The following is a 26855-nucleotide window of genomic DNA, read 5'->3' as shown; positions in this document are numbered from 1 at the left end:
CCTGTGTGTGTAAAGAGAGAAAGATCTGGAATAATTCATAATAAGCTGACAATAATGGTTCCCTCTTTGGGATTCAGGGAGGGTCAAGGGGCTTCTTATTTGCATAAATTGTAAATTTTACATAAAAACGTATTCAAGTGGTTTAAAAAATAAGAATGAATAATAAGTGGGAGTTGTAAATGAATAAAAGTGAGTAAATAAAATTTTAGAGGATTAATACATGGAGAAATGGTTAAATTCCTTTCTCTATATAGTTTCAGAGAGGAAACAGGCTCAGTTGTATTAGGCTTATTTTAATTCTGTGTAAGGAAGCATTTTCTAGGATTAGAAATGTTTTAAAATGGAATTGGTTGTCAATTATTGGCTCCATTCTCATTGGAAGGGTTGAAACAGAGCTTAGACAACTATTATTAACTATTCCAAAGATGTTCTAAAAAGAAATCATCCTATTCAATGGGAAAGATTAGTGAAATAATTTTCAATTTTGTGAGTTTATGATTCTGTGGCTAGCTAATGTCTAAGTGCCCTTTTGGTTATATATTCTACTATTCTAATTTAGTTCTTGACTTAGCAACCAGTCTTTTATCTCTCCATATCCTCAGTTTACCTCTATAATCTTATGTCCTTTCATGATTTCTTCCATGCCCAATCTTACCCAAAGTATGGGAGGCACCCTACTGGTTCAGGAGGTGATTTTGATTTTGAGTGCTGCATAATGTGGCATTGAAGCCCAACCTTTCCCAAAGTGTGGGAGGCATACCACTGGTTCAAGAGGTGATTTTGAGTGCTTATGTAAATACAGTGTTAAAGAATATTGAATCACTGAATTATCAAATCAGTGGGGGGAAAACAGTTTTTTGCCCTTTTCAGTGCTTTTGATTGGAGTCAAGGAGAAAATTGTTAACATTTTTCTTGTACTTTATATTTTCCCTTTTTAACCAAGTGAGAGAAGCTTTTGAGCTTTGAACTTCAGTTATCAGCAAATACAGATCTATAGCAAAGTCATATTATTTTTGTTCTTCTTGAATGTGTTGTGATTACTCTCTGCTTTTGGTGGCTATAGCATAAACTGCTGGTTACGTACCCAATATCTATTACTCCCTTCTCTCAAAAAAAAAAAAAAAAAAGCCAAAAAACCCCCACCAAAAAAAGAAGTAAATTTTGAATCACTGACATAATTAGAAGAATCAGTTATATTTGCTGTATTGGTTTGTATTGGCTCTTTTCTTTTCTTTTTTTTTTTTAATGTTTATTTTTTTTGAGAGAGAAAGAGACAGAGTGTGAGTGGGGGACAGGCACAGAGAAAGGGAGACAGAATCACAAACCGGCTTCACGTTCTGAGCTGTCAGCACAGAGCCCGATGTGGGGCTCGAACCCATGGACGGTGAGATCATGACCTGAGCCGAAGTCAGATGCCCAAGCCGACTGAGCCACCCAGGCGCTCTGGTATTGGTGCTTTTACATACCCACCTAACATAACAACAGCTGAAACAGGTAAGTGTCTCATGCAGTAGCCAAGAGATAGGAAGTCTAATCTTAGCTATGGCAGCATCATAGTAATTAGGGACCAGTATCCGATTTTTCTGCTTTGCCTCTCTTTGCATGAGTCCTCTGTTCTCATGACTGCTTACTGGTCCCTTCAGCTGTTGCCCTTCCATCCATCTGTAGGAGAAGCAGAAGGAAGAAGGGGGCTAGGGCAGAAAGTGTGCAGCCCTCAGATGAATAAGCACTCTTTACACATCCTTCCTGGATATCACACCTGGCACTTCTGCTTTGCTCACTGGCCAGAATGAGGACTCATGACCACACCTAGCGGCAAGAAAGGCTAGAGGTTACAGTCCTTGAGCTGGCACAAGACTCTCAAAAAGGATGTATTATGGTACTATTTCATCTTTTCTGATGCGTGTGCACCAAAATTTACTTGATTCAGATTTGCTGTGTTTAAGTTTTTATGAAACTTTAAATAAAAATTTTCATTATATCTTTATTATTATGTAAATTATTTGTAAAATGATTTAAGGGGCACCTGGGTGGCTCAGTTGGTTGAGTATCCGACTTCGGCTCAGGTTATGATCTCTCAGTCCGTGGGTTTGAGCCCCACGTCGGGCTCTCTGCTGACAGCCTGGAACCTGCCCTCAGATTCTGTCTCTCTCTCTCTCTCTCTCTCTGCCCCTCCCCTGCTCATGCGCGTGCGTGCGTGCCTGCGCTCTCTCTCAAAAATAAATAAACTTTAAAAAATATATAGAATTAGAAGACCCATTAGATTCAGATGATAAATGATGATAACTGTTTTTCCTGATGTACTGAGGGTTAAGTAGAAATAGCTAGTTAGATGATAAATATTAATAAAAGTACTAGATAATAAAAGTGCTTGAATATAGTAAAAAAAAATCACAAGTTACTATTACACATATGGTTTGGGAAACATCACATCAAAAACCTGTTTTCTCTATTCTGACTTTGACTTCTTAAATGATGTTTTTGTACTCTTACTGATATTTTTCCTCTATCAAAATTTTTTTACTGTGAGGAGTTACTGGTTAATGAGTATGGACTTTCAGTTTGGGAGGATGAAAAAATTCTGGAGATGGATAGTGGCGATGTTTGCCCAACAACGTGAATATACTTAATGCTCCTGAAGTGTACACATATACATAAATAGATGGTTAAAATGGTAAATTTTATGTTATTTATATGTTACCACAAATTCAAAAAACTAAAAATTAATTTTAAAAAATTTAATTAAATTCAAACACAAATTGCCTTCCACAGAATGCTTTCGTTAGTGACTGCTTTCATTCTTTCTCATGCCTTTAGTTTGGGTGTTCTACATATTTTTGGGCAGGATTGCTGTTATGTGGATATTGTACTATATGGATATGCTCATAGAAGAAAGCAGAGCGTATAGAATCTGAAGTCACTCATTTTGACACTTTTATACAATGGAGCCCGTATCAGTTTGAGCACACTATATTATATTATTTTCAATTAATTCCAATCTATAATTAATATCTAACTAGGCTAGCAAATGATTAAGTACTCTGATTCCCATTGTTCTTTTGGAGCTACTGTTTTGCATAATGTGAGGCTCATAGGCCTACAATGTGAGGGTCATATATAGGGCTGAGATGAATGGATTTTGCTGAGACCTTCCTTTGTGTTTCTCCAGTTTCTGAGTCAAGCTGCATGTAACAAGATTCTGAATTCTTACACTTGAATGTGCAGTCTCCCAAGACCCACTGGGATCCAAGCTTTGCATCTGTTCCTTACTTGTCTGGTTTCCCACTGCTTTAATTGCATCCCACACTATTCATATTATCATTCACACCTGCATCTGATGATGTTTTATTTTTTAGTTTCCAGAATTTGATGGAGGGGAGGGATCATGAAGTCCGCAAGAATTCTCATTGATAAGAATTCAAATAAACACAATTTTTAGTAAGACCAGTAGGCATAAGAACCACAGAGTGCATGGAGAGAGATGCATCCATGTCTACATCAAAATTAAGTTTCTCTTGATCTGCTGAGGTTTATTATGAGCAAGTTTCCTAATCTGATTTTTCTTAAATATACCGCATTATACCAGGATGCATGGAGTTTGCATAATAAACTGTGACACAGGAAAGTGTTTTATATGTTCTCTTTGAAATTTCTTTCTATTTGTATGCCTAATGTTACTGTCACATTTCTAAGTAGACTCTAGTTTTTCCTAGGAAATTGAGATGCCTTTGTGTTCTATTCATTGCAGGGATTTTCCTGCAATTAAAAAAAAAAAAAACATTTCCACCAATGGAGTCCTTTCAGAACACCTACAGAGGATATAAAAAATATATTGTAGTGCATTGTATTGATGTCAACAGGACTGTGTGTTTTCACCCTGGTGTGATGTCAGAACAATGCAGGGCATCTTTCACGGCGCCAGCTCAGTGGAATAAAAGACCCATTCAGAGAGAAACCCTGGGATGGTCACAGTTTTTAGGAGTTTCTATGCATGGCCACACAAGCTTATAACTTTAAATTTTTCTTACAGTGCATTCTAGTCTTTTCCCATTGCAGCTGAACTTTCCTACTGAAAAGCGAATATTTTTATATATAGCAGCTGAAAACATGTATTCATTCTTTGGTTAAAAAAATAAAAAATAAACATTTTTCTGTGGAATGTTTCTATCCCAAGGCCAGCATTATTAGCACATTTTATTCATGCTGGATGAATAAAACCCCTGGAGTTAAGACTGACAGCAGAATGTGGACTCCACAGATCCCACCATACAAATTCCCAAACCCCCCGTCTAAGGGATTGACAGATGTGAGTGTGGATGGTACTACGGATGCTTTGGAGGTGAAATTAAAACATCCTGTATTTCGACGTATAAAGTAAACGTAAAGCATTTCATTTTAGGTAGAGGTTGGAGAGAAAGAAAATGAAGCACTGCCTTAAAGTTCAGGAATTCTTTTCCTGACTCTTCATTTTGTTGTTCTTGGTAAACTTTTATTCCTCCAATTACAGAATTCAGTTGTGAATCGGAGGAAATGGGAAAGTACAAATAAAAGAATAAATTAAGCTGCTTTGCAATGCCTTTTCCTACCCCACCCAGAAATGTCCATTGTTGATATGCTGCTGTGTGACCTTCCTTTGGCGTGTATGTGTGGCAAAATGGGTCATATGGAACAGGTGGTACTTGTAACCTAATTTTGATCTGTGTATAACGAACCCTTTCCTATTGTTTCTTAAGTAAATATTGTAAAGCATCGTTTTTAATGACTATAACGTATTTCATCATAAATGAACCATTTGTTTTAAAGTGATAGTTCATGACACTTGTTATTTTCAGTTTTTTGTTTATTGTAATTAAAAAAAATTTTTTTTGATTCTACATCCCTTTTCAGCTGAGTCACTATGTGCCCTTATTCCCCAGCTGATGAACTCTTGTTTGTTTTCCTGTTATAAACAAAACTACTATAATCATCTTGGACACATATCTGGTTGCTCGTGTTGAGAATGTTACATAGTATAGATTTATGTTAGAGAAATGTCTGAGTAATAGGACGTGTGGCTTTTAAAATTTTAATATATATTGCCAAATAAAAATTTTGAATATATATTTTAATACAATTTAAAAAGTTGTACCAATTACACCCCCCAACAACAGTGTCAGTTTCCATTTTTCCACATCCTTTTGAGCATTACAAATAACAAAATATTGCCAGTCTTACAGGCAAAATTTCATTTAACTTGATTTTTATTGCCTTGCTAATTCAAAAGGTTTTTTGCAATGTGTGTCTGCTATTTCCGTTTCAGTGAATTATTTTCTGTTTGAGTCACTTCTGTATATTTCTATTAAATTAGGTCTCTTTTCATTGATTTAAAGAAACTTTAGACCCCTTTTTAAATATGTCTGGCATATGTGTTCTTTCAGTCTTTATCTTTAAAAAAATTTTTTGTTTATTTATTTTTGAGAGAGAGAGAGAGAGAGACAGAGCATGAATGGGGTGGGTCAGGGAGACGGGGAGACACAGAATCTGAAACAGGCTCCAGGCTCTGAGCTGTCATCACAGAGCCTGGGGCAGGGCTCAAACTCACAAACTGTGAGATCACTAGCTGAGCCAAAGTTGTACCCTTAACTGACTGAGCCACCCAGGCACCCCTAGTCTTCATTTATCTTTTAATTTTACTTGTGGTAATTTTTTTGCCATACAAAAATGTTTAATTGTCCAAATTTTAATCATTTCCTGTATGACTTCTAGGTTTTATGCCTTTGCTGGGAAAATTTATAAAATAGTTTCCTGTGTTTTCTTCTAGGGCTTTTGTGTTTAGATATTTAATCCATTGAAATCCATTGAAATTTGTTTTTGCTTAATGGTATGAGGAAGAAAACCTTTTTTTCTTTTCCTAAAGAATATCCAGTTGTTTCCAAACTATTTCTTTTCCGTACTATCTTTTGCCACTCATTTCAAATGCCAGCTTAATATAAATGGCCATATCTCTTTGAATCTCTTTCTCTGTACCTTGTTCAGATAACATATTATTTTAATTATTATAATTAAATAGAATGATATATTTATATTATTATAATATATTTTGCATCTGGAAGGAAGGAAAAAATATTACTTACTTAAATGAAATTGTTGGGTATGATTTTAACGCATGGTTTGAGAGAGTCCAGAAAAGTTGTACCAGCTTATATACTCACTAGCAGTATATGCAAATACTTATTTCACTAATACCGTACATATGTATTACATATGGTTTACATATATTTTTTAAGTTGCCAATGTGATCGATGAAAAATAGTATCTGAAAACTTTATTGTACATATCCTTGATTACTAGGAGCGCTGAATGCTTTTTATTCAGTTATGCAGTTTTACAACGTTTTTCAATATTTTCAGTCAGTTAAATGTGCTCATGTTTCAATAACAGCTTGCCTTAACTATAGAGAGCATAGTGGTTGATCCAGGAGCAGGATAATTCTGAAACCAAGAACTGAAGAAACCCCCTTCCTACCACTAGGGCATCAAAGACAGTAGTAGCTAACCTTTATTCAGCTCTGTTCTGAAAGCTTTATATTCCATGGCTTATTAAATCCCCCTTGCACCACTGTGAGGGAGGCATTATGTCAAACCCCACTTTCTAATGAAAAACAGGGGCTCAGGCTGATACACAATTTGTCAAGGCTACATAGCTAGTAAGTGTCTGGGCCAGGGTGTGAACACAGGTAGTGTGACTTTGGAGTCCCAGTGCTTCCGCCAGAGGGTCTCCTGAATTTGCCGTAATTTCTCCAGGACAGCCATGGGCACTTGCTGAAGGAGTCTGTCCCAGAGTCAGGACAGCAAAGACAGAAACAGTTGCCCATCCTTTTAAAAAGGTAGGGCGTTATGAGGTGCCTGTGTGGCTCAGTCAGCTGAGCAGGTAAGCAGCTGACTTTGGCTCAGGTCATGATCTCACAGTTCGTGAGTTCAAGCCCGCACTGGGCTCTCTGCGCAGAGCCTGCATTTTAAAATGCCCAAAATGCCATGGAGGCATAGCGTAAGTTTCTTGTGAAAAGTAGTAACATTCTTGGTCTCTGTGAGAAGGCATCCTCATCTGGAAGGGGCAGGTGGTAATCACTGTAGTTATTTATTTTTTTTTAAAAGTGCAGAGTAGAGTGTTACTGCTTTATCTGATTTCATTCGTTGATTTTTAAGCTGTAATGTGGTGGATGAAGAGCTGATCCTAGAATTAGAAGCATTAGTTCTGTCATTTCCTTAACTAGTTTTATCTTTTATCCACATATACTGATTTTGTGAAGTGAAAACTAGTTAAATTTTAACTATGCCGTGTAACTATCTGAATAAAAAATAGGCAGGTGGAAGTTTCCTTTTGGCTTCCATAGTTGGCTAAATGAAGAGGAAGAAAGGGTTTGGTTGCGTTCGGGTTATCCCTCTTTTCTTCCTAGTTTGCCATCTAAAGTTTAGGGGTGCCTGGGTGGCTCAGTCGGTTAAGCGTCCGACTTCAGCTCGGGTCACGATCTCGCGGTCCGTGGGTTCGAGCCCCGCGTCGGGCTCTGGGCTGATGATGGCCCAGAGCCTGGAGCCTGCTTCCAATTCTGTGTCTCTCTCTCTCTCTGACCCTCCCCCATTCATGCTCTGCCTCTCTCTGTCTCAAAAATAAATAAACGTTAAAAAAAAAAAAATTTAAAGTTTAGAGGTAGTTGGGGGAAGTGGAGGGAAAGAAAACAAATCTAAAACTAAGTAATTGATAACAAGCAAGTCTTATGTGTGCAGATGGTGCCTTGTGCATGTGTCTAGAGTAGGGCTGGAAGTATCTGCTTCTGTATCCACCTGTATGAGTAATATAGGAATCATATATTGTATGATTATAATTATATGATCATTATAACATTGATCAGTGCCCTCTCCTAATTCACAGGCAGCTGGATTTATGAGATGACATCTTAGAGGAGAGTTTGGAACCACAGATCTTCTTGCCAAAATCCTGGGTCGCCCTTAGTTCTCTTACCTGAACAGATGGCCTACTACAACAGTTACTTACACCAAGCTCCTAGAAATAATCCCCGTTATTGTGACACTCAGGAGATCTCCAGATACTGTTGATTCTGTCTCAAAAATGCACCTTGATTCCTCATTTTCTCCTTCTGTGCTGACATCATCTTCAAACTAGAATCTCTTGCCTGGGCTTGTTTTCATTAGCTTCCTAACTGGGCTCACCAGTTCTGTCCCCACCCCGCTCCCCCATCAGTGTATTCATTCAGTAGCCTAAATGATCTATTAAATTAAAAAAATAATTTTGGAGTAATTTAAGACCTATAGAAAAGGACAAAAATACTGCAAAGTGTTCCCGTGTATTCTTTACCCTTCTTCCCCTAATGTTAATATCTTACATGGCCAATGATAGAAGCCAGGAAGTTAACACTGATGTAGTACTATTAACTAAGCTAACAAACCTTACTCAGTTTTCACCGGTTTTCCCAAATAATGTTTCTGGTCCAGGAACCAGTACAGGACCTCTCATTACATTTTGTTGTCCTATCTCTTTAGCCTCCTGCAATTTATGATGGGTCCTCAGTCTCTCTTTGACTTTCTTGACATTTTTGAAACGTACTTGTCAGTTCTTTGGTAGAATGTTCCCCAGTTTAGGTTTGTTTGTTGTTTTCTATGATTAGATTGAGGGTTATGCATTTTTGGCAAGAATGGTCACCAAAATCATGTTGTGTTCTTCACAGTACATCTGTGAAGGGGGGCTAAATGTCTTGTTACACATATTAGGTCTTGTCACAAACCTTCAGTGGTTTTCCATTTCTCTGAGAGTAACATGCAAACTCTTCAAAGACCCTGCCCAATCTAGCCCTTACTTTAATTCATGCCTCATGGAAGGGCGAAAACAAATGAAAAATCGGGGCTTGATTCTCAGTGTTGAAAATAAGGGAAGAGATGTCTTTCCCCTCCCTAATCTTAGAACATTTACTTTAGAAACCTTGTAAGGTCTTTTGCTCTCTGCTTGAAATGTATGTAAATCTTTGTGAAAGCTAAAATAGACTCTTGCCATCTTGAGGACCCAGGACTGTGTTTCTCAGGGACCTGGGAACCATCTCTTTGAAATGTCACCATTAAGGAAGATAGAGCCTCTAACTACCTCCCAGTGTCTGTGGGAGGATAGAACCTCGCTGTAGCGGGTGCCTTATTCCAAGCTATAAAGCTACCTCTTGTTATAAAGAGAAGTTTATTTTTCCTTTGAATAAAACCAATTAGTGAACACAGATGGTCACCCCAACTACTGAGTAAATTTAGGAACAACTGTGTGACAAATGGTGCTGTCAAGTCCTCTTACATGACTAGTTGTTTCTCCTGAGAACGTGTATGTAGTGCGTTGTGTCTACTTGGCTACGTAAAGGGATGAGACGTCTTTCAGTCTTTGGAATCTCTTGATGGATCGCTTGTGATGGGTGTCACATTTTGGCTTAATGCTTCTTCAGTAATAAAACTGTTTCTTTCTCATCTACATTTGTGGAGAGGTTTCCTGGTTGGAGAGATTCTGTTTTTATTTCTATTTCCCCAACACTCCTCTCCATTAACTCACTCTGGCTTTCTTTCCTGTCTTGAAAAATGCCAAGCTGTTACCTGCTTGAATTTCTGCTTGAAACCCTCCACCTTCCTGTACCTCTTTATAAAAGTGGTTCTTTCCATTCTTGACTGAGCTCATATATAATATCCCTAAAGAGGCCCTTCTGACTACCCTACGGAAGCCACTCCTTCCATGGACTGTCTATCACATCATCCTGTGTATATCTTACAGAGTACTGAACACAATCAGTACTTACTATGTTTATTGATTGGTTGACTTTTTCATAGTGTTTCCCTCTACTAGAGTATAAAGCAAAAGGAGGGAGAGATTCTCCTCACCCCTAATCAGTCTGTCTGGTTCATAGCTGAGTCCCCTATACCTAGAACAGTGTCTGGCACCTAATAGGTATTCAATGAATATTTGTGGAACAGAATTAATAAGATGGGCATGATCAACAGATTAGGGTGGTTATATAATGAAGATGTACATCTGCTTTTCTCGCATTTCTTTTCAACTTGTAGAGAAATCTTAACAGACTGGTTTTAGCAGTGTTTGTATTTGTTGAGCATCTAAAATGATTATATGGACGAAGGAATACATGAATACACCTTCATACTTGAATAAAAATAGGCATAAATCCTTGTTTTTCAAATAGGAAAATCTACAATGTTTAAAAAAAAAACAACCACTCAAATATTTTAGGAAAGCTTTCATGTTAATTTTGGCTACAGCTGGGGCTATTTGAATTGTAGCGCTAACTAATTGGCCGGTGTGAACATCAATTAGTCCTGAATAAAGAGCAGGAGAGGAATGCCAAGAGGGAGGAAGTGAGATTCGGATCTGTAGCAAGTCTTCTGGGAATCTTCACATCCTCATAGAGGAAGCCTTAGGGGTTATGCTGACATTTGAAGGAAGGCTTAACATAGTGTTTCTCAAACTTGAGCATGCATTGGAGGGCTTTTTTAGCCCTGGTTGCTAGGCCCCACCCTCAAAGTTTCTGATTTGGTAGGCCTGGAAAGGGGCCCACGAATTTGCATTTCTAACAAATTTTCAAGGGATGCTGCTGCTGCTGGTCCAGGCCCTGTGTTTTGAGAATCATTGCTTTAAAGTGTTGCTTGGCGAGAAGAATTGATGGAGTTTGTTTGTAACAATCTTTTGGGAGTTGATAATGCCTTAAAAAAATTGAACAAATGTTACATTCTTTTTAGTTGCCAAGAAAAAGGGTCTCTTTTTGCATGTTCGTCTTTTTAGGCCCCCATGTCTATATTTGGGTTCCTACTTATTGAGTATGTACTAGCTATATGCATCTTTTCAATTAATCGTTATAATTATGTACAGAGTTAAATATTATTATCTCTATTTTACGCAGGAAGAATTTAGGCTTCAGGATGGTTTGATTGCTGCCCAGTTGTTCAAACCTAGTTAGAGATAAAGCTGGAATTTCAACAGGGCCATCTGACTTCAGGATGAAGCCTCTTTTCACTATGCTGCTTCTCAGCCAGAAAAATTCAGACTAATTTTAATTTAAGACTAAGTGATAACACCTTGAGGTGTTACACAGCTGAGGAGGAAATTACTCATTAGCTTGAGGTGAGCCTGATCTGATATAGAAGGTTGGTTAAGATAAAAAAAAAAAAAAAAAAAAAAGAGTTCCAATGTGAAGTACAGCATCTAGGTGTATCAGTCAGGAAAAGTGGCAGACTTGCTTACCAAGAGGGTTGGAGTATTTTAAATGTTTATTTATTTTGAGAGAGAGAGAGAGAGAGGGAGGGAGGGAGGGAGAGAACCCCAAGCAGGCTCCACACTCCGTGCAGAGCCGATGGGGGCTCAGTCTCACAACTGCGAGATCGCGACCTGAGCTGATACCAAGAAGCAGACACACTGAACTGATTGAGCCACCGAGGTGCCCCGAGAGTTGGAGTATTTTAAAGTTAACTCTAGCAAGACACTCATTTTCTATGAGTCTGAGTAGTTTTTCTAAGTTGCGAAAACAAGTTGACCTTTTTTGGTCTAATTGCCTACATGATTCAACGTATTTTTTGTCAAGAGAGTTTGAAACCAAAGAGATCTTCCATAATATCCCAGGAATGCATGGAACACCTTTGAAAATCTCTGACAAACTAATAACATAAGAAGCAAATGACTGAGTTCATAATTGTTTCCCCTTCTCTAAGCCAAAATTGATGGCCAGTAGGAAGGCATTGAAAGGCAGTACACACTGATGCTATTTATAAGGTCTCGGTATTTTAGACTTGTAGAGCACCATTCATCCTGGGATCATAAAAGTGGTTGTTAAAATTTATACCATATTAGTCTGATTAACACTCAGATGGGTAAAAATAAAGGATTGAGGAGAAATATTTATTTCACAAGGGTAGGGACTTTAATATACAGAAAGCTGCATAAATCTGCAGATGTTCTAATTAGATTCAGCTGAACTGCTTCAGAATGCAGGATAACATGGATTTACTCTGCCAACAACTAAGAATAACTTTTCAGATGCAAAAAATGTTCAAGTTTCAATATTGAAACATAAAATACCCCAGCCCAGGGGATATATTCTTTTCACATCAATTTCTTGATTGGCTCAGATTCCTCCAGCACTTAAGTTACTTCTTTATTATAAGTCTTAAACGGAATTCACTAAATGGTACCCTAATGATACTCTTCCCAGGCCGTAGTACCTGTAATCCTATTTTCTGTTAATAGTTGAACATTAACCTTAGATCACTAGAATCCTGTCAAGCAAGTTATCCACACGGTGCTTAATTTACAATCAGGGAGTAGTTTAGGCAATGAGAAAATCTGGCTCTCAAAGAGGATGGCATTAAGGAATCAAGGGATGTATTTCACAGGATATTTTTGTCAGTCGATTTCCATTTTTTTCTTGAATATATGTCATTTTTTAATCTCAGGAAGTTATTTCTGTGTGCTGGCAGGGTAAATCTATGTCGTTCTGAATTTAGAAGTAGTTCAGCAAATCTAATCAGAGAATTTGTTAGGGCCCAAGTTATAGGCAGAGTGGGGCATGAACCCTTCTCCAGCTTGGGCATCCTGTTGGACCCCTAAAGGCCTGGAGATCCCTTTGGTGTCAAACTTCAAAACATTCCTTCAGTATCAGAAGGCTTTATACTTCCAGAGAACCTGGCTGTCAGATCCAGCCAGGCATTTTGATTTAACGGTTTCAGCTCTTGGAAGGCCAAGTAAAGGAGAGTGTTCCTTTTCAAAGGATGTCAAGGGGGAACAGGAGAGAGGCTGTATCCAGAACCTCCTGTTCCATCGACAGCCCTTTAGACAAGCCAACCTTTGGTCAATGTTCTCTCAGTTTTATTTGATAAGCCAACCTATTCTCCTTAATTAAAATGTTGGCAGGCAGTCTTCATGTGAATTTATGCCAAGGATTTGTTATAATCTCCTTGTTTTGTGATTTCTCATTTTTAATAGTGGAAGAATAATTTCATAGACCCTTCTGAAGGAGAGTCTCTGTAAACAACAATTTTATCTCCTTCATAATCTTTTTGGATCTCTGCATATTTGTGTGGAACAAGAAAGATAACATTGCCCAAATATGCTATTTTAATTTATTAATATAAACAATATAGTGGTGAAAGGCATTTGCAGGAAATTGGTTTGAAATAGATGTTACCATGGCGCATAAGCATTAGTTTGCAACATTCAAAACAATGAACATAGAAAATCAACATTATTTATGGACTTACCAACTACCTATTACCGTAGAATCCGAGTCAGGAATGTTATAAAATATGTAGACCCATGTCTCTCATTTACATTTAACCCTTGGCTGTCCAGTATCATTTGTTTCCCTGTTAATCCTATACATAAACTGATAGGAAAAAAAAAAAAAAAAAAACCTTTCCAGTGATGTAAAAAAACAAACAAAAAAACCAAAAACCAAAACTCGTCGCTGATGTAGAAAAACCAAACAGTGCCTATGACATGAAAGGAACTTGATACATTTGAGATCCCACAGCCTTGTCTGTACCCCCTTCTCATTTCTTAGGCGTTTCCTTTCTCTCCTTTCTTCTATCGAAGGGTAAGTTGGACATAAAATGGATGGGATTAGAGTAAGCTTATTAGAATGCTTAGCAGCGTATCATGCAGGGAAATATTGGCAGATGAGTTTCAACATGGGTAAAATGAGTACAAGAATGATTAGTGCCTCTTCTCATTCCAAGACAGCTTTGTCTATTACCATGCGCTCTGGAGATGGCAGCTGCAGGGGTGGCAGAGTCTGATATGCCAGAGCTAGGAGATGTTCCAGGGAGGGCCCGCTCCTCACCGCCAACCAGATGTTCTCAGCCCAAGAAGGCCAGTCCCGCAACTCTCAGGATATGTCCTGACGGCAACTGCTTCCTCTTCCCATGAGTCAGGCCCTGGTCATCTGCTTACAAGCTGTGATCTTAATTGTTCAGTCTTTTATTTACTCAGTTCCTATGCAGTGTCCTTGGGGCATCAGAGACTGACCTCAGGTCATCCCTGGATTGTCAGTTTTCAGATTTGTTCACCAAACTAGGTTTCTGTTGGGTAGCTGTCCTAGCTGAAAATACACAGTTTTGCCTTTATCGTGTGCTCTAGGATAAATAGCTTGCTTGTTTGGTATTTCTAGACCGAGGACCTCTGGCCCCAGTGAACTGAATCTGAGAAATAAAATAGTTGATATTAGAGTGATTTGTGTACTTGAGTCTGGTACAAGCACTTAGAAACAGCCAACATGCTTACAAGAAGAGAGAAGAACAGAGGTTGTCTTTGCCTCTTCCAAATTAAGGCATGACACCCCAGTAGTGGGATGTCCTTCCAGTCTAGGTTCTACACTTACTCCGTCTTTCTTTGTTCATCTTTACTTGCATATAATCTCAGGTATATGGTACATATCAGAGAAGAGAGTCCAGCTTTTGCCTTGAAATCTTTCACAAGTTCACCAAACAATGAGTTTTTAGATTACTATCTCACTGACAGTATCTACCCTCACGTTAAACAGTATCTATTTCACTTTGTACTGTCTAGCCCTGACAGTCTAGATAGGGTTAATGCTCATTAGGAGAGGCTAGAGAGGCCTTGGACCTTCTTTGCTGGGCAGTGTGATGTCACAGTTTTCCAGTTGCGATGGAATTTGGAAAGAGGTTGAGACCACGGGTCGGGGAGAGGGACATGCAAAAGGAAACAGCCCTATTGTCCCCTCACTTGGTGACAGTCTCACAGCACAGCAACACATTCAGCTCCCGGGATAAAAGCAGGTGTTTTGCTTTAATTAAGACCAACAAAGACTTCTCTGTTCTCAATAGGCTTATATTTTTAGACACTAAGGTAAGGAGGAAGAGAACATTATCCCATTCTGTGCACAAAACTAAAGATTCAGCATGAACTGCATAATTAAGAACTGAAAGGGGGAAATGCAATTCAATTAAAACTGACAGAATAATACACGGAATCAATGGCTTTATTTGGTGTTTAATGGTGATACTGTTTTCATTTCATTATACATGAGTCATAACCAGCTTTGCCTTAGTTTAATTGTACTCCTTACAGAGGAAACTGAAGTATGCAATTTGCAATAGACTCATCAATTAAAAAGAGGCTTATTTAAGATGATCATAAATTGATCCCCAAGACTGAAACCAGTATTTTTCCATTCCAATATATCACTTTACTGGAATCATGAACAATTTTGGACAGGAATGGAGAGAACCATTGGTAGGGGAGATGAGGAACAGTGTGCAAAGGATAAAAAGCCTGATTTCCATGACAGAAAATAATCATAGTAAGTGTGTTTTCCAGTGGAGAAAATGATATGGCAATATATTTTTGATCCAGTGAGCTGAACAAAACACGATGAGATTTTAGGTTGGAGAGGAAATGCTAGATTGAGCTGCCTGTCTAAAATGAATCATGGTATTGGCACAAAATCAGGTGTAACAGGGATATAGCATTTCTATGTGTGGCCTTATAGCCAAAGGGATTTTAAAATTGGGGTGTGAGACCCAAGAAAAGCAGAAAGGAGAGAGAAGTGTTACAAGTTAGGCTACTTGAGTACGTCATGGAATTAGTGGTGGGATAGAGGATGTTTTGCTCTTAGGCACATTGATCACAGAAAACATCTCAGATGTTCCACTCAGTAGAGTTTCATCCCACTGCCAGTGCTCTGTGAATACAGCCTAGGACTCAGCATGAATTAGCAGTGAATGCTGAATGATTATAGGGTCAGAATCCGACAGGTTGGTCATAATGAAATGTGTCTGTCTTATGTCTTTATTCCATTAGTTGCGTGGACCAAAGTTGCATTTTCCCCATGCTTGACTAAATTTCAAATGTGCTGTATAAACATACGGACTCTCTTTTATAACAGCTGTGCTCTCAAGCACTGATAATGGATTAGGGCTGGGGAAATAGTAATTTTTCCCCTAGTCAGAGAGTCAAGGGGACTACCTTGTTCTCCTTGGGTGGTGAGTGCTAGCTACCCAGGACTTACTTATGTGGGCTGGAAGCACAGCCTCCTAACTCATCTACTTTCTATTATGAGAATGATCTTTCTGACTGGCCAGTGCTAGACCAACTCTTATGCCAAAGATTCCTTTATAATGACCTGGAGTGGATAGTGGGAAAGAAAGGAAAGAGCCCTAAAGCCCACAAAGCAAACAAAACAGGAACACTTGTACTTTTCTTGATGGGGTACATAATCTTTTTTTGTTTGCTTGTTTGTTTATTTTGAGAGAACAAGTGTACATGCATGCACCAGCAGGGGAGGGACAGAAAGAGAGGGGGGGGAGAGAGAGAGAGAGAGAGAGAGAGTCAGTCAGTCCCAAGCAGGCTCCACATTGTCAGTGCAGAGCCTGATGCGGGGCTCAAACTCACGAACGGTGAGATCATGACTTGAGTGGAAATCAAGAGTCGGATGTTTTTTTTTTTTTTAATTTTTTTCAACGTTTATTTATTTTTGGGACAGAGAGAGACAGAGCATGAACGGGGGAGGGGCAGAGAGAGAGGGAGACACAGAATTGGAAACAGGCTCCAGGCTCTGAGCCATCAGCCCAGAGCCTGACGCGGGGCTCGAACTCACGGACCGCGAGATTGTGACCTGGCTGAAGTCGGACGCTTAACCGACTGCACCACCCAGGCGCCCCAAGAGTCGGATGTTTAACCTCCTGAGTCATCCAGGCGCCCCTGGCTGTGGTAGATGATCTTAAATTGATACTAGAGCCTCATCTTTAAAGATCATTTTTGTGTCTCCTTTTATTTTTTTGGACGTTGAAAAATGTCAGCATGTGGAGCAGCAGAAAGGTTTTCAGGTACTTGCATGGATTATTCTTTGAGTCAAATACTTGACTCAAATTTTGATTACATAGCCATATATAGAAGTAAATATGTATCTATAGGTATATTAATTTCATACGAATGTAAGTAATATGGAAGATATATTAATTTCATACATATGCAAGTAATTCTAAGTAATTCTAAGACTGGAATTAAATTTCTCTTACTCTTTTTGGGTTCTAGAATTATTGTTGGCAAAATTACAGTTTTTGTAGGATGATTAGAAAACAAGAGCTATCATTTGTAAAGCAGGTAAAGCTGTGAGGCTGTGGTTAAATAGGACATGTCCTGTGTATGATTTGTATGCTAACTGTGACAAGCAAACACTGACCCATTCAGACTTTCTTCTCCATTCTAGCTGAAAACAGCACTATTCAGTTGCTAGACAACTACACAGGTTTAAGATGGCCTTTGTTGCTATGGAACAATGAACTTTTCTGCCCTTTTTAGGATTCAAGCAAATGACCTTGATCTTGTTCACTGTGGTTCAGCTAGAAGAGCAAGTAAGTTCAGATGACATGTTTGGACCTGTAGCCCTCATTCATTCATTCATTCTTTTTTTCTTTCATTGATCTCTACATTCAGTAAACATGTTTTGAGCATCCCGGATGATTTAGGTATTATACCAATTGTGAGGTAGTTTGTCTAATAAACACTTGATAGCACTTACTGTGTGCCAGATATTAACTCATTCAGTTGTCATGACAACTGTAGGAGATATGTCTCCCTCATTTTACAGATGAGGAAACAGAGTCACAGAGAGGTTGAGTACATGCCCTAGGTCACACAGCTAGTAAGCACAGAGCTGAGATTAGGACCCAGGCAGGCTGGCTCCAAAGCCCAAGCTCCTCTAACTCCAAGATACAGTCTCTTCTCACCTGGAACTTACAGTGATAGGTCTATGGGAAACAAATGGTAATGGAGAATGACAGGTAGCTGCTTAGGGCGATCAGGGGAAATTGCATTGAAGGGAGGAGGATTTAAACCGAGGCAGGAAGGATAAGAAGGAGGCAGCCAAGGTTGAGAGAGTATTCAGGCCAAGGGAAGGTCAGATGCTCAAGGAACTCAACAAGGGCCAGGGGGTTAGAGCAGCCAGGTTGGTGGGTGCTAGTTGCCTCTGGAGGGGGGTGAGCCAGAACAGGGTTTGAGACAAAATGTCTGGAAGAAATTTTATGAGACAGAGAAAACTATTCACGTAGAGAGAAAAATATTTCTTGGAATATGGGGTGTTTGAATGGGGATGGGAAGTATGTGGAGAGGCAGTGAGGACAGAGATGTAGGTGGGTCCTGGAGAAAGTCTTAGGGGTGTGGCCAGTCACTGAGAAACTCCCAAGATGCTGAGATCCGGGGCCATCCGTTCCTATGCCCTGGGTTGATGCCCAGGGAAGGCACAGTCCCTTTCTCAACCAGAGGAACTGGCAGTATCTTAGAGCCAGACAAATGGGGTCATGGATAGCATCAGAGAGACTCTGGTGTCCCAGTGTGGCACCAAAGCTAGAACAGTTCCCGAGTCCCCAGGAACACAAATAGTGGAGAAAACAGCCGGGATTGAAGGAATCACGCAGGTAGTCATTAGGAATGTCTCAGGAGATTTTCTGTAGCCGAATGGCAAATGCAGTCAATAATGTCTTGCTACTTGAGAAAGTTTTCCCTTCTCCCCAGAAAGTTAGGCTGATCTCAGGAAAAGGCAGGTTGCTGAATGCTACGGGTTACCTTCTGGCTCCCTTCACAGAATGGAGACTTAAAACAGAAGTGGAATAATGGAAAAATAAAGTTGATCTCTTGCACACCCGAGTTGGCCGAGTGAGGCTCTTACTTGCTTCACATGGAGGCATCTTCCAGGTTTGGTAAAAATTCACCTGCAGCAAATATTCACACTGTGGGTTGATTACAAACACTGGAATTAAAGCCAAATCACTTGGAGGCAACATGTTTAACTGTGGGAGAACCATCAGAGAGGAGGTCGACTCTCAGAAGTCACTGCGGATTTTGAAAATAAAGGTAGTCTGTGATGAGGCAAAGCTTGAAAAAGCACAAGTGAATGTTTTAAACCCTCTGGGCAGATAAAAGGTAGTCTTCAGAAGAGAGGATAGGTGAAGCCAGTCAGAGGTTTAAAAACATTAAAAAAATTTTTTTAGTAAATTGAATTACAGGTGTTAGGGAGAATACCTAGAAAAGACGAGTTATGAAAAGGACTTTTATGGCTTCTAACTTGGACTGTGGTCTTTCTAAAGTAAACTAATACTTATTCTTTTAGCAGCACCAGCTAAAGCGAGAGTACTGTTCTTTAGACAGAAATGACTATCAAAATAAAAGTGAATTGAATACCTCCTCAATGGGGTTTGCTTCTGATTTGCCAGTGATCCTGCACCTGTGCATATGTGTGTGCACACACGCGTGCACGCGTACACACCCACACACACACACATGTGCAGGCATAGGTGGAGAGAGGTGGGAACCAGATTTCACCGTAAGACTGGTGCACGGTCTCAGAGGGGGATAGTTTCCAAGACTATTGGAAAAGTACACGTTCTTTCAAAAAAAAGTTTTCATTTGCTTTTATAAAAAGAAATGAACACTTTTTCATAGACTGTCCCTATAACTAGATCCCACATCTAGCAATAGACACAAATAGGTTGTTTGGGGGAGGGGGAGTTTCAGGAAAGAACCTGGGAGTGAAGGTCAGGCTTGGAGGGTTCCCATTTGCCTCTTGAAACAGACATCCATTATCGAGATTAATGACTATGACTTGGGTTGAACTGGGAACCAGCAGTCAGAGACAGCTGCTCATGCATCCAGTTGTGTGAGAGTCAGCAGAGTCATGCCTATCAGCATATTTAAAAGGAACAACCTTACTGTTGTATGGATAAACTCATGGGAGAGAGGGAAGTATTTTAAAATGCTACACCCACTGTACCAGTTTAAATGGTTTTATAATTTTCTTTAGTAGTATTCACCTGGTTGAAGACCAGCATGGAGGGGAATATGCTAGTGGCAAGGGAAGACGGGGGAGACCGATGCATACTGAGAATGGCATCCATGGGCTGTCATGGGAGGTGGTAGATGTGTTATAGTGAGAGCACTTGCACAAGTCAGCAGACAGGTTGGAGGTTGTGGTCAGAGAACTTTTTAATTTCAGAAATTGGAAGTGGTACACATTTTGGAGTTGATGAGGTTGGGATGTGATTAGGAGCATTGGTGGGTCAGATAATGTTGAGGAGGAAAGGTCATTAGAAAGTAAGGAGATCAAGGAATCGAATGCCAAAGTTGGGGTGGGTCATCCACATGAATGTGGAAGGCACCAGGAAAGAGGACCACCAGTAAGGTAGGGATGAGGACAACTCAGATCTAGAAACTGATACAACAGAGGCTAATACTTATTCAGTGTGTACCGTTTTATAGATGAGGAAAAGGAGCCTCACAAAAGTTGACAGACTTGACCAAGTGACACTGCTAGGGTCAGAACTGGTTCTCACACCTGGGCAGTCTGGCTCCATTGCCTACATACTTAACCACCTTGCTTTGCTGCATCAGTGAATGGTAAGGTGACATGGCAGGTAACAAACAGGGAGACAGTGGGTATGGTGGGAAACTTCAAGAAGCAGGAGGGTTTACAAGGGGAAGAGAAAGTAGTAGTCTTGGGCAACTCGAACTCTTGGCTTGGAGACAGGACAGGCACAAATGACAAACCATCCCCCACTTAAGAAAGTTGCAGGTTGAAGGGGTGTCTGGGTGGCTTAGTTGGATAAGTGTCCGACTTTTGATTTTGGCTCAGGTCATGATCTCATGGTTCATGCATTGGAGCCCCGCATTGGGCTTTGCAGTAACAGTGTGGAGCCTCCTTGGGATTCTCTCTTCTCTCTCTCTCTCTCTCTCTCTCTCTCTCTCTCTCTCTCTCTCCCCCCCCCTCCCTCCCCCCTCTCTCTCCCCTTCTCCTGCACATGATCCCTATCTCAAAATAAATACTTAAAAAAAAAAGTTGCATGTTCTAGACAGCAGTTCCTCCTGGGGACACACTGGTTTCCATTAAGGGAGGGAAGTGGAAGGAGCATTTTATGGAAAGGTAAAGCATATTGGAAGCATGTGAGAAGGTGAACAGATAGGCAGGGTAAGGGGGTGGTCAGATGACCAGACTGTAGAGATGAGGATTTGGTGAGAATGGCCAAGTGGGCTTCGTTTCTAGCAGCCGTTGTGGCAAACGCTTGTGGAGTCCCCAGGGGTTCATTTTTCTAACTGCCAGTGAGGCAGCTATTGGTAATGCAGTGAGTGGGTAATTCTTTGCTGGGGCTGACAGAACAAGGAACCCCAAACTGGGTGGCTTAAGCAACAGATATTTATTGTCTCATAGTTCTTGATGCTGAAAGTTCAAGATCGCGGTGCTTGCAAAGTTGGTTCCTCCTGAGGACTATGAGGAAGAATCTGTTTCAGGCCTCTTTCCTAACTTCTGGTAGTTTGCTAACAATCTTTGGTGTTTCTTGATATGTAAAAGCATCGTTGAGATCTCTGCCTTCATCTTTGCATGCTGTTCTCTGTGTTTGTGTCTGTGTCCAAATTTCCCCTTTTTATAAAGGTACCAGTCACAACGGATTGTGGCCCACCCTATTCATCTTAACTGATTCTGTCTGCAGCAATCCTAGTTCCAAATATTGTCATATTATGATTAGGACTTCAACATGTGAATTTTGGGGGGACAATTCAACCCATAACAGTGGGTGTCAGGGGCATTGCTCCCTTTTGGCCACTCCCATTCATTCAGTATCTGTTCTGAGCACCTGAGCATTCAGGACACTTTACTAGGTATAGAAGGGAATATACTGATAGAATGAAACAAAATCCCTTGCTTCAGGGACCTGGAGTTGGTGGTGGTAGAGGGAGTGGGCAGAGTATGAAAAACTCAGATAACTAAAAACAAAAGTAGAACCTGGTAAATGCTATATGTGAGATACAAGCAGACTGTTACATAAATTAAAAGATTGTTAATTGAGGGGCGCCTGGGAGGCTTAGTCAGTTAAGCATCCAGCTCTTGATTTAGGTCATGATCTCACAGTTCAAGGATCTCACAGTTCAAGGATCTCACAGTTCATGGATCTCACAGTTCAAGTTGGGGTCTGTGCTGACAGTGCGGAGCCTGATTGGGATTCTCTCTCTCTCTCTCTCTCTCTCTGCCCTTCCCCTGCTCTCACTCTGTCTCTCTCAAAATAAACTTAAAAAAAAATGTTTGAGAAGGGAATTGAAGTCTTGCAGCTAATTTGGCTTCTTTTTTTATTATATACGTATAGAATCTCATTTCAAGAAGTGACAGATGACCTGCTGTGAAGGTCTACCTACCGTAATTCCACTCTTTCAGTTACACTGTGTATATAAACAGATTTATAGATTTATAGATCTATTTTTTACTACGTCAAATGTCTTTGAAATGCATTATTTAAATATTTTTATATAACTGGTCAGGAAAAAAGTGATGGAACTGTTGACTAAATATTGACTATAAATCTTCAGCCACCCACTATCCACAGGTGCCAATCTGCCTACAGTTATACACAATTTATATAATATGTTTTTGATGCCAGAATACACAGGAAGTTTCTTGAATCCTTTAAAAATAAAATCATTAACCATCTTGAGCCACTTTGGTCTTCTTCTCCCTTAATACCTTTCATCTTCCTAAGTGAGATCAGAATGACCTAACTGGGACAAATGCGCTGAGCTCTATGCTTAGGCCTGGATTCTTTATTGAACTAATAGATAAACATTGATTATTGCCAGTGCAATTCCAAAATTTAAAATTGAGCTGGGATCTATGGACTGGAGTGTGATAGCCATGGGAGCAAAATGTCTGCCCCGAGTTTCATAGGTGGTTAGGGGTGGGTGGATTTGATGGGCATTTGGTGGTGTATGGGGTAGAAAGCTAAGAAAAGAGAGAAGATGAAGAGGAAATTGGTCTTCTCTTTTGGGTTGATAATGAAATTTTCCCAAGAAAGTGAAACTATCTTGGGAACTGTCTCAGGGCAAGAATGAGTGAGAATTAGAAATCTGGAATCATCGATTCAACATTTATTGTATGCAAATGGAAAATAGAATTGGCTTTGTTATTGACAACATTTAGGACATCAGGGCTCTGAGTTAAAGATGGGCCTGGTTCTTGGCATCAGACTCAAGTCCTGTAAACTTGACCCAGACGGTGATCTTGTCACTTGAGATGAATTTGCCATCTCGTTTGTGGCAGTGAGGAGCAATAACCAGATAATGCATCATTGAGCCTCTTATTTGGGAAGGATAAATAGTAGGAAAAAAAACGCTTTATGACTTTTTTTTTAAAGAGACTATTTTTAGAGTAGTTTTAGGTTGATAGCAAAATTGAGTGCAAAGTAGAGAGTTCCTCTATCACTCCTGACCCCACACAGCTTCCGCCTTTTATCAGCAGGAGTGACAAGTGATGAACCTACATTGACACATCATTATTATCCAAAGTCCATAATTTACTTACTGTTCACTTTTGGCGCTGTATAGACAAATGTATAATGACATGTATCCATAATTATAGTATCATGCAGAGTATTTTCATCGCTTCAGAAATCTCTGTGTTCTGCCTCTTCATCCATTTCTCCCCCCAGCTCCTGACAATCAGATATTTTTAGTGTCTCCATAGTTGTAGCCTTTTCTAGAATGTCATCTAGTTGGAATCACGCAGTGTGTAGCCTTTTCAGATTGGCCTCTTTCACTTAGTAATATGCATTTAAGTCTCCACATCTTTTCAGGGTTTTATCACTCATTTCTTTTTAGCCCTGAATAATATTCCATTGTCTAGAAATACAACAGTTTATTTACCTACTGACGGGCATTGTGGTTACTTCCAAGTTCTGACAATGAATGAAACTGATGTCATCATCTGTTTGCAGGTTTTTGCGCACGCCCAAGTTTTCAACTCCTTTGGATAAATACCAAGGAGTGTAATTGCTAGATTGTATCTTAGGAGCATACTTAGTTTTGTACAAAACCACCAAACTGTCCTTCAAAGTAGCTGTACCATTTTTGTATTCTTACCAGCAGTGATTGAGAGTTCCTGTTGCTTCACATCCTGGCCAGCATTTAGTGTGGTCAGTATTGTGGATTTTGGCCATTCTAACAGGTGTGTGAGTGGAAGTACCTCATTGTTTCTGTTTGTATTTCCCTGATGACATATGATGTGGGGAATCTTTTCATAAACTTATTTGCCATCTGTATATCTTCTTTGGGTGAGGTGTCTATTTACTACTTTCATGGTTCAAAAATTTGTGATGGATGTACACATTTTTTTTTAATTTTGTAAATATTCATTTTTGACAGAGAGACAGAGCATGAGCGGGGGAGGGGCAGAGAGAGAGGGAGACACAGAATCCGAAGCAGGCTCCAGGCTCTGAGCTGTCAGCACAGAGCCCAGCATGGGGCTTGAACTCACAGACCCAGAGATCATGACCTGAGCCGAAGTCGGATGCTCAACCGACTGAGCCACCCAGGCGCCCCTGAATGTACACATATTTAATTATAATAATCAAGAGGTGGTTTTAGCTCTTGATTTTAGCTCTAATTTTTTTTTTTTTACTGATTTTCAAGTAACAGTACTGAATCCTCACTCTCCCCTTTCTTTTTCCTTCCTTTTCTTCTTTCTTTCATAAGATAGTTCAGTGCCTAATACATGGCAGTCTCTAAATTGTATCTAACATGTGTCAGTGATATATAATGATGAAGAAAATAGACATGGCCTTTGTCTTCAGCCCTTGGAGGGAGATGGATAAAAGTGGTATAGTCTACAAATAATTATAAACTGGGATAAGGTGATCAAGGAAAAGGAAAGAGAACTATGAGAGTATATTATTTATTTAGCAAGTACTAGCTATGAGAGTGTAGGGTGGGTGAGAAGGTTCCAGAACAAGTGCAAGGGACCAAGATTGGAGTGGGCCAGGGGTAACAAGAACTGAAAGAAGGCCACTGTGCCTGGGGTACCTAGAGCAAGTGGGAGAGAGGCAAGAGAGCTGGAGGAGTAAGCAGGAACGAAATGGGGCAAGGGGTACACTTTTTCAGTGAGCGGTGAGAGAACCAGGTGTTAGCATTGTGGAACTGTCCTATAGCTGCCTGTGGAAATTCCATAGGATGCAGGCTGGGGCAGGAAAGAGAAGAGCATGTTAGCTTGCACCAGAGTAGTGATGGAGATGAAAGAAGAGGATTGATTCGAGAAACGTTTAGGAGGTAGAACAGTTTTGTAATCTACTTCCTCCACCGGACATATCGTGGATATCTTTCTACATTTCAAAAATGTAGATCCACGTAATTAGATTTCCATTGTAGTTCTTTGTATGGATCAATAATGACATATTCAATAATCTCTTATTGATGGACTTTTTTTTCAATTATAAATGACTCTGCAAAGAATATCCTTTATGTATTAATTGTCTGGTTATTCCCTTAATGGATATTTTACATTTGATGCCAAAGGAACTCCCAGAAACTCTGTGCCCATTTATTCTCTCATAATAAGTGTGTAAGAATTCTGCTTTCCATTCCCTTGCGAACCCAGTGTATTGGCAACATTAAAAAAAAATTTTTTTTAATGTTTATATTTGAGAGAGAGAGAGAGAGAGCGAGCGAGTGCATGAGCGGGGTAGGGGCAGAGAGAGAGAGAGAGGGAGACATAGCATCTGAAGCAGGCTCCAGGCTTTGAGCTGTCAGCACACAGCCCGACGTAGGGCACGAACCCACGAACCGCGAGATCATGACCTGAGCTGAAGCCAGACGCTTAACTGACTGAGTCACCCAGGTCCCCCTGTATTGTCAATATTTTTAATGTTAGCTGGCTATGATCACAGTTAAAGAAAATTAAGTATCTTAACTTGTATCCTCTTGATCACTGATGACACCGGACATCTTTTCACGTGTTTACTGACCATTTATATTTATTCTTTTGTGAGTTGTTTATTTCCTTCGCCCACTTACCCATCAGGCTGTTCTCCCTGTTGACTTGGTGTCATTCTTCTGTAACCCCTTTCGTATGTATATGATGTTTGCTCATGTTTTGTTTGCATTTTAATCTTGCTGACGGGATTTCCTAGTTTATTTTTTGTTTTTACTATATTTTTTCACTTTGGAGTACTTGAATCTGTCATCAGTCCTTTACTTTATGGGTGCTAGCTTTGCTGATATACTCAAAAGGGAGTCCTCCCTCCAAGGCTGTAAAATTATTTTCCAGTCCTTATTTTCTACTATGAATTTGGTTGGAATTTGATATGAGGAATAGGGAAGCGTTGACTTATTTATTTAGCAAGTACTAGCTAGCCAGTTGTCCCAAAACATTTTAATTGAATAACCACTATTCCCCTCCCTGATTTGAAGTGCAGTCTTTTTTATTCACAAATCCTCAGATATATTTGAGCTCAATTCTGAACTCTGTATTCTTCTTCTGATCCCTCATCCTGTGCCAGATTCATGCTGTTTTAATTACGGTTATTTTGGAATACAATTTTCATATTTGGTAGTGCAGTTTTGCCTATGTTATTCTTCTTTGTGAGATTTTCCTAGTTATTTAAAAATATTTATTCTTGAAAATGAATTTTAGAATTATTTTGCCAAATTACTAAAATATCCTTTTGCAGTTTTGGTAGGGATTGAATACATTTGTAGATTACTTTTACTGTAGCATTAGGGGTCATTACAAATTTTTTCAAATAGTGATGGTAGTGTTTTGATTTTGGAGCAAATAATACTTAGCATATATTGTGAGCCATCCTTCAGAAATATATGAGAAATTGGCAGGCTATATGTGATGTAATTCAGTAAGTCACTCTATGGCTCTACATGATTTATTCATTCAATAAATATTTACTGATTTTGGTATATGGTAGCTGCCATTCTGGGTGCTGGGGATGCAATAGCGAACAGATAAGATCTCCTTTCTCACAGTCTTGAGAAGAGAAACATTGGAGTTTGCCTTC

General features: G+C 39.6%; 1 protein-coding gene and 2 long non-coding RNA genes across 6 annotated transcripts in view; 2 read left to right on the top strand and 1 right to left on the bottom strand.

Moving 5' to 3' along the window:
- Nucleotides 1-26855, bottom strand: part of CDH20 (cadherin 20) — a 210829-nt gene that overhangs the window by 125151 nt on the left and 58823 nt on the right. The window lies entirely within an intron of this gene.
- LOC123588494 overlaps nucleotides 1-26855 on the top strand; it is a 208119-nt gene that overhangs the window by 123577 nt on the left and 57687 nt on the right. The window lies entirely within an intron of this gene.
- Nucleotides 5634-11236, top strand: LOC123588495. Its single transcript, XR_006707881.1, has 2 exons — nucleotides 5634-7456; nucleotides 7687-11236. It is a non-coding gene; the product is annotated as an uncharacterized LOC123588495 (long non-coding RNA).

Source organism: Leopardus geoffroyi, chromosome D3 (assembly GCF_018350155.1).
Source record: "Leopardus geoffroyi isolate Oge1 chromosome D3, O.geoffroyi_Oge1_pat1.0, whole genome shotgun sequence".
Classification (NCBI taxonomy): Eukaryota; Metazoa; Chordata; class Mammalia; order Carnivora; family Felidae; genus Leopardus; species Leopardus geoffroyi.
Note: the sequence above shows the minus strand (reverse complement) of the source record. Positions and strands in the feature narration are given on the sequence as shown.